This window comes from Crassostrea angulata, unplaced genomic scaffold (genome assembly GCF_025612915.1).
Source record: "Crassostrea angulata isolate pt1a10 unplaced genomic scaffold, ASM2561291v2 HiC_scaffold_77, whole genome shotgun sequence".
Lineage (NCBI taxonomy): Eukaryota > Metazoa > Mollusca > Bivalvia > Ostreida > Ostreidae > Magallana > Magallana angulata.
The window spans coordinates 176,637-184,059 of NW_026441632.1; the positions used below are offsets into that span (position 1 = coordinate 176,637).

General features: G+C 31.5%; 1 long non-coding RNA gene across 1 annotated transcript; it reads right to left on the reverse strand.

Annotated features, from left to right (window-relative positions):
- Positions 1–1,604: 1,604 nt before the first annotated feature.
- LOC128169006 (uncharacterized) lies at positions 1,605–4,381 on the reverse strand. Its single transcript, XR_008241486.1, has 3 exons — positions 4,030–4,381; positions 3,140–3,192; positions 1,605–2,505 (listed from the first exon to the last, which is right to left on the reverse strand). It is a non-coding gene; the product is annotated as an uncharacterized LOC128169006 (long non-coding RNA).
- Between the last annotated feature and the right edge of the window lie 3,042 nt (positions 4,382–7,423).

A 7,423-nucleotide genomic window follows, 5' to 3' on the forward strand; every position in this document is an offset into this window, starting at 1 on the left:
TCTATAGCATATTTCAAATATGCCACCAAAGAAAGAAAAAAATAATAAATTATGATCGATACACTAAAAATTACAGAATAGCATACTAGTATTGTGTACTTGACAGCTTAATATGAATTATACCCCCTTATTTCTTCTCTAAGTTTTGTTAAAGTAATAACATCATGGCTATAATTAACGTTTATTAACGTGTGCCTGATTTTTACTTAAAAAACTGTGGTAACTGTAAATGAATAATAATTTAGTAATGTAAACTAACAATTAACCTATTTATAGAATTTTAAACCAAATTTAAGTGATTCAATTGTTTCACGAGCTACATGTATACCAAGAACCACTTTATTCGACGTACTCTCAATTTTGATGTGTATTTAATCGATACTTAATATTTGATGTAATTAGCTTGTTCAGTTTAATTAACATTAAAATTTGCTTTTGCAAGGCAAGTTTCTACAAGTACATATTTCTATTTATAAAGGTAAATACCAAACATCGCTTAGAACCTGGTTTTAAAAACTCTTATATATTGTGTAAGCTAGTAATAACGCTAGATTTTTTAAAATTCATATCTACGCAGGACAGTTAAGGCAACATTTTGCTTTTAAACAGCAGTAAAAGGAGGTCGTTTTGCTTTTGTCTATTCATTTCTGCATAACGAATAGTTCTAAACTATTTTGGGTGTTATTGTAAGGATATGGGTCTCCTTTACTTGACCATTACGATTGTGTCGGTCACGTGACTTTATAGGTTCACGTGGGCGTCTTTTAGACAAAAATCGTCAATGCTAAAATGAGACAAAAAGTTCAAGGGCAAGGCAAAGAAATTTAAGAGTAAGTAATATGGCAACATATTCAAAATCATCGATACATCATAGAAATCAATGCTCATTCAGTTGTAAAGTTTACTAGTTATGTAAATTTCTTTAAAAACTGGCTACTTGTTCCTAAAATAGTGCATTTTTGTATATTTTCATTACAATTACAAAGCAAACCTTCATCTCTCAACAAATGAGCATCAGTTTTTATAAAGAACTCGTAAAAGGGAAGAAAATCATACCAAGTTTAATAGTATCTATAGCCGTCTTGCACTTGAACTTTTGCATTTAATTTCTCAATCTAGAAGTCCTCTCAAATCAATACACATTTCAAACGCACAAGTGATCCCAAAAGGGGAGGCAACTCTTTGAGCGATAACTCTTTTGATATAGGCGCGATGTCATTTTATCACATAATCCGAATTAATTTTAGGATGTGTTTCAACAGTACATTATGTAAATGGTTATTTAAACATAGTGCTTCTGTTTTATTTATTTTAAAAGAGACAAGATGGTTACGATGAATCGTCCGCATTTCCTCTGTTGTATCATGGATGTAAACAAAAAACCGTTGTGTATCAGTTCTCTTGGTTAACCGCATTCGCGGAGTTATTGGTTTCTTAATATTTTTTTAGTAATGGGAGAAAAATATATAAGAGCTAATTGTACACAATTATTTGAGGGATTAGATGTCAACAGAGACAAATGAAGCCCCTGATATTAATAAACTAGGGCCTAACTAAATTGTTCTCATAATAAATATTAAAAAATAAGATATGGAGTATTTTTTCATTATTTATGTGCAGCCTTTGCCCAATGACTGCATATTCTATAACACTGCTTGGGTCTGTTAATATTATTCTGGGGAGGGGGTTCAAAGGGGTAACTTTATTCTGTTTGCCAGGGGCCAGGTACCATGGTGTTTTACTATGTAAATTGTGAATTAAATTAGAATTTGCCACGGGGACTATACATGTAGATCTGCCCATGTATGAGGCCTTTTCCCATCCCCCATAAGCAATCAACAGTATTCACCTTTGTATTACACATGTTACACTTGTAATTTAAACACTCATTAAAATTGACTTTTATTTTTATTCAACACATGCAGAATGATTAAGATTAAGGAGAGGGGGAGGGTTAGCATATCTATTCATTCACAAAATAAATTCTAAACGCTCATTTCTCATTACCGAGAAAGGAAAAAGAGTGTGTAAATCCTGCAACAAGGCGATCAAAAGCCATTTTTGGTTCACATCAATATATTGAATTTAAATAAGTCTGAATTCTCCTATGTGAGAGACTCTCTCTCCCGCCCATTTACATACCATCCCCTTTCCACTTCTCAAACAAAATTATATATAAAGAAACAATTATATTTGGTTCATTTGTTTTATTAATTCAAGAAGATAAAGGGACTTTCTGAAAAAAAATTCTGTGACAACATTTAAACCTGACATATACATGCAAACTCAAAATTGCAATTTCTTTTCATGATGTCAATGTGTTTATTGTATGACTTCTTAGTTCTGGTCCTCTTCTCTCTTCAAAAACACAGTCTTCCTGTTTCTTAAGTTCAGGTTTTTCTTTCCATCATTTCATCTTGTATATGACACCAGGATAAGGGTGCGGGTAAATGATCACCAATAAGAACATCATTTATGTAAATCTCAAGACAAAGCAGGTACCAGCTAAAATGACAAGTGAATTATATATATTTCAGTAAATTTAACTTGTTATCAAAATGGCTGAAAGACTGAAATGGAGGATTTTCTACAATTTGATAGTCAATGGAATTTATTCATCTAAATAAACATTTCATTATGTTTAGATGTGCATTTAATTTTGCACAAATTCAAATACAGTTTTTCAGTTTGATCGATTTGAAATTATTCGCATCCTCACCCCTGATATGTGCATGATATTAGTTTAATTGCACCCCTTTATTTTACCCGGCCTGACCTTAAAAATGCACCTCTCTCTCTCTCTCTCTCTCTCTCTCTCTCTCTCTCTCTCTCTCTCTCTCTCTCTCTCTCTCTCTCTCTCTCACACACACACAACTGATTTGATTGATTGATATTATATAATGCTAGTGCAGTCAGTGTGAATTAAAACATACCATGTATTGTTGATTTGTTGATGAGCAATATTCAAAATTGTAGATTTATAAATAACATAGGTTTATATCAATCATTTTAAAACATTAAATGAAACCATTCGTACTTGAAAATACTTTTCTTAATTGAATTGTCTCATAGAATAATCAGAATGGTCATTATTTCAATGATAAATTATTGAACTTATACATGTATGTTATTTACTTACATTTTCTTCCAGCCTTTTTTTTTTCAAATCAGTGTGACACTTTTCAAATTACTCTGCAAATAACAAAATATAATTATGAGAAGTCATACAATTTAATTTACATGCATATAAGCCAACAGTATTTTGAACATTTTTGTGAAAGGTCTACATATTTTATGCATGGATGGGTAAAATGACCAACACTTCAAATTTTATTTGAAAGTTACATATGCACATTCTACACAAACAATACCATATATGACCATCAATGTAGATTCCTCATTTAGAGAAATACCAATAGTACAGCATCATAAGTATGAGCCCAGGTGAGAAGATTTCAAACAGTGTTATGGTAGTAATATACTGAGTTCTAAAAACAAACTAGTAATAATTAAGAATTAATGTGCATAAACATCTAAATATATCAACTGGATGAATGTGTAAACAATATAAATGAACTGTCATGGAAGAATTCTGAACACAGTAGAAAGGTGTTATTGATCAGCTGTTCACCAATTTCCAGAAAATGAAATCTGCATCTTTTAGCCTGCACTGTACTGATTTTCAGAAAATCAAATCAGCTGTTTTCACACAGTCTTTGTATTGTTTACTTACAAATTGAAATACAAACAAACAGCTGTGTAAAGCTAAATATTGTCAGTACAAGTACTATGAACTGATTCGTGTCGATTGGTGAAAATGATCAACAATTTAACGGACTGGCAATAAAGCTACATGTACAATGTACATTGTATAGGCCTAAATGTACAAACAATGCAGTCTCTCCTCATGTTTTGAACGAAACAACACATTAAGTCGATCAGAAATGCATCAACAGTATAAAATCACAATAAAATAGTTATTGAGCTTTCTGGTATATTACAAATACACTGTACATCTAATCTACATACCTGATAAATCATCAAAAGATCGCCATCATCGGGAATACCAGCTACACGTGTTTACATCGTCTGACGAGCGCTTTTGGGACGCAGATTCACACCCATACGACAGATGCGTTATGGAAATTCTTCGTATATTCTGATTGTTGTAAACTTATAAAAACACACATGAGTGATTCGTAGTTAAATTTTGCTTATGAAGTATTAAATCAGCCGTATTTTATGCTTAAACTGTTGTTTTCGGTATATATTCTATATATGGTAATACAGAGGCGGGGCGTATATTATGACGTCATAACTCATTATCCCTTCATTAGCATATCAAAACGATGTGTTGCCTTATCTGTCCTGCGTAATTTAAACTTTTTAACATATTTCTTTAAATGTGTTTAAAATTTATTTTTTAACATGCAGGAATATCATATGTAATAATTTAATTGTAATAGCTTAAATGTCAAGTTCTTAACAGCTTTTGTTCGCATACTTCAACTTATATTTTGATCCAAAGCAATAAATTTCATTAATTTTATATAGTGTGCACATTTTAACATCATTGTTTTGCATTAATGTGTTGTGTTGGAATGCATAACAACTATTCATTTTAAAGTTCATATGAAAAGATATCCCATAGCATATTGAGTTATGTACGAAATTAGTTCATCAGTGCCTATTTGATTAGACTGGCATTAGTTTTTTTTTTCATATGATTGCGTGTATATTCAGTTTTCAGACTCGAGAACTAGTACTGGTGGTTTTCATCAAACATGTACATATATTTATAAATGTACATGTATACATATATGCATTTTTAACGTGTTATGATTTTACACAGTGTACATGTATGTGCGGTGTTTACTTGCATACCTCTTAATTCTCTTACTTTTTTATGCAATTGTTTTTTCGTTCTTTATCATTATTTATGCTTTTTCTAGACAAATCTTTTCATTATCAACATACATTCAATCACTTTTTCTTTATCAACCAACCTATTTAATTTCCCGTTACATTAATACGACCATAATGCCATATCTCTGGATTTATTTTAATAAACCGTTAAAAACACCTGCACACCTATCTATAGATATTGCAATATATTCTTCATGTAGTATAAATAAGTTTTAAAATTATAGTCCTGGTGAAATTTTATCAATAAGCCTATCTTTCAAATAAAATTAAAGATATTTTGGCAATATCTAACAGCCGCTTTTAATAAAAATTTCACAATGCTTAAAACATGTTTATTGGACTGCCTTAATTATACTTTAATTTTAATGAGACAAAATGAAATAAAGTAAATTAAAATGCATAACATATCTTTAATGTAGCCCAATCATTATGCGTTACGAAGAAGAAAAGGAGAAAAGGATGTTTCAGTTTCAAAAGGTTAAGGATAATTTATTTATCAAATTATTTTTCTTTTTTATTTTTAAAATTTTCACTTCAGAACGTAGGATATTCATCGTGATATCACTATGGTGAAAATGTGATAATGTTATTCATTTACGACCGATCAAACTAGTAAGTCATTTGTACTATAATCAGATAGTTCATCTAAAAATAATTTAGGCACGTTCATATATGCGAGAAAAAGCTAACGTCAACTCGATAAACTGCAGGTTTACACTGGTTCTAATGCATTGTTTACAACGGCGGGTATGTGTAAAATGATTTATCCACAAGATAAGGAACGATAAACGGAGAACAATTATTTCAAAGTTATGCAAAGACAAGAAAATATACTACACGTTTTTTCCACATGTTCCTATAACAAGCTTTCTATTTAAAAAAGAAAGTCATAGTGTTTAACACAGGGCGAAATAAAAAAAATAATTAAGCAAGTCCTTTAAGGTGACTTAAAGATTGCGTAAAGGTGGCTTAAAGGATATGCAATCTTTAAGCCTCCTTTAACTCACCTTTAAGCTGAACTCATATGTCCTTAGTGTCCAAACTGCTTTAAGGTACCTTTAAGCCATCTTTAAGCCACCTTTAAGCATCTTTAAGTGTCATTTACCCTCACTTTAAGTTGTCTTTACACCGTCTTTAAGTACCCTTAGTCAAGTTTGATCAAGCTGAACAGATTCATCTCGAATACATAAATTAAATGCAAAAACTCTTTTATAGGAGTGGGAGGGGGTGATCCGAGTGATGATACAATTTCCAAGGACCGGGGGGGGGGGGGGGGGGTGGGTGTTCCAGGCGGTTTTAATTGTCGCTCCATTGAACACAGCAGGTGTGTGTTGTGTGCACAGGTGCACGTCAGGGTTTCTAAAGGCGTTAAAATCTTAGTATACATGTACGTGTATACGATAAGTCTAGTGAATGAAAGTTTATTTACATTTGTAATTCATTCTCAAAGTATTATTTCGTAACTCTGGGTTTTAAAAGTGTTACGTCTACAAATTAAAGATGTAAAATCTAGAGGCTAATTAATTACTGTACCGGTGATTATAAATGGGGGTTAATTATTTAAATATGTGTATAAAGGGTAAATATTACACATACCCGGCCGGGTAGATCATACAATTGTATGTACACGTATATTTATACATCATTTGCAATTGCCACATGCAGTACTACGTCACCGGTAATTGGTTGTGAATGTATAATAATCAATATTATTAAAATCATACATGCTGGAACGGCGCCGTTATCATGAAAACCGTGAAATTGCGCAGAACTAATACCCTAATAGTTTCAATGCATTTAAAAAAAATTGTTTCATCGTCTTCCTCGCATGGCATTCAGCTAGGGATTAGGTGAACGTATATCTACCCGGTTTAAATTTATTAACTAAGTACTAGTAAGCCTAACAGTTTCCATTAGGTATAATATATTTTTTTCAATGAAGACGAACTTCCGTATTTCAATCTAAATACATGCATGCATGTAAGTTATAAATTAGATATAATTGATTATTACAAATTGAATGGAAATCCAAATCTTTCAAGTAAAAAATACACACTCATTACATTGAATTAATAGCCACTGATTTATAAGATATAAAAACCATTAAATGATATAAGATGCCGTGGCGCAGAAGTTGTGAGGTGGTGCTAGTAAACGAAGAGTCTCGGGTTCCATCCTCGTCATGGCGTTTTGAAATTTTTTTTTCATTTTATTTTCTAGAGCAAAAAACTGTTTTTAAAATATTTTCTGTCATAAAGGTAATACATTTCGTTGGAAAATTAAGCACAGTATTGAATTTAATGAGTTTTTAATGGCTTAAAGGTGGTTAAAGGTGACTTGAAGATAGTCTTTATTCTGCCTATAAACCATCTTTACGCTTTCTTTTAGTCACCTTTAAGCAACACATATAGCTTAAAGGTGGCTTAAAGATCGGCTTTAAGCTAAGGTTAAGCACCTTTAAGGTATCTTTAAGGACAACTTTAAGATGGTCATTTAT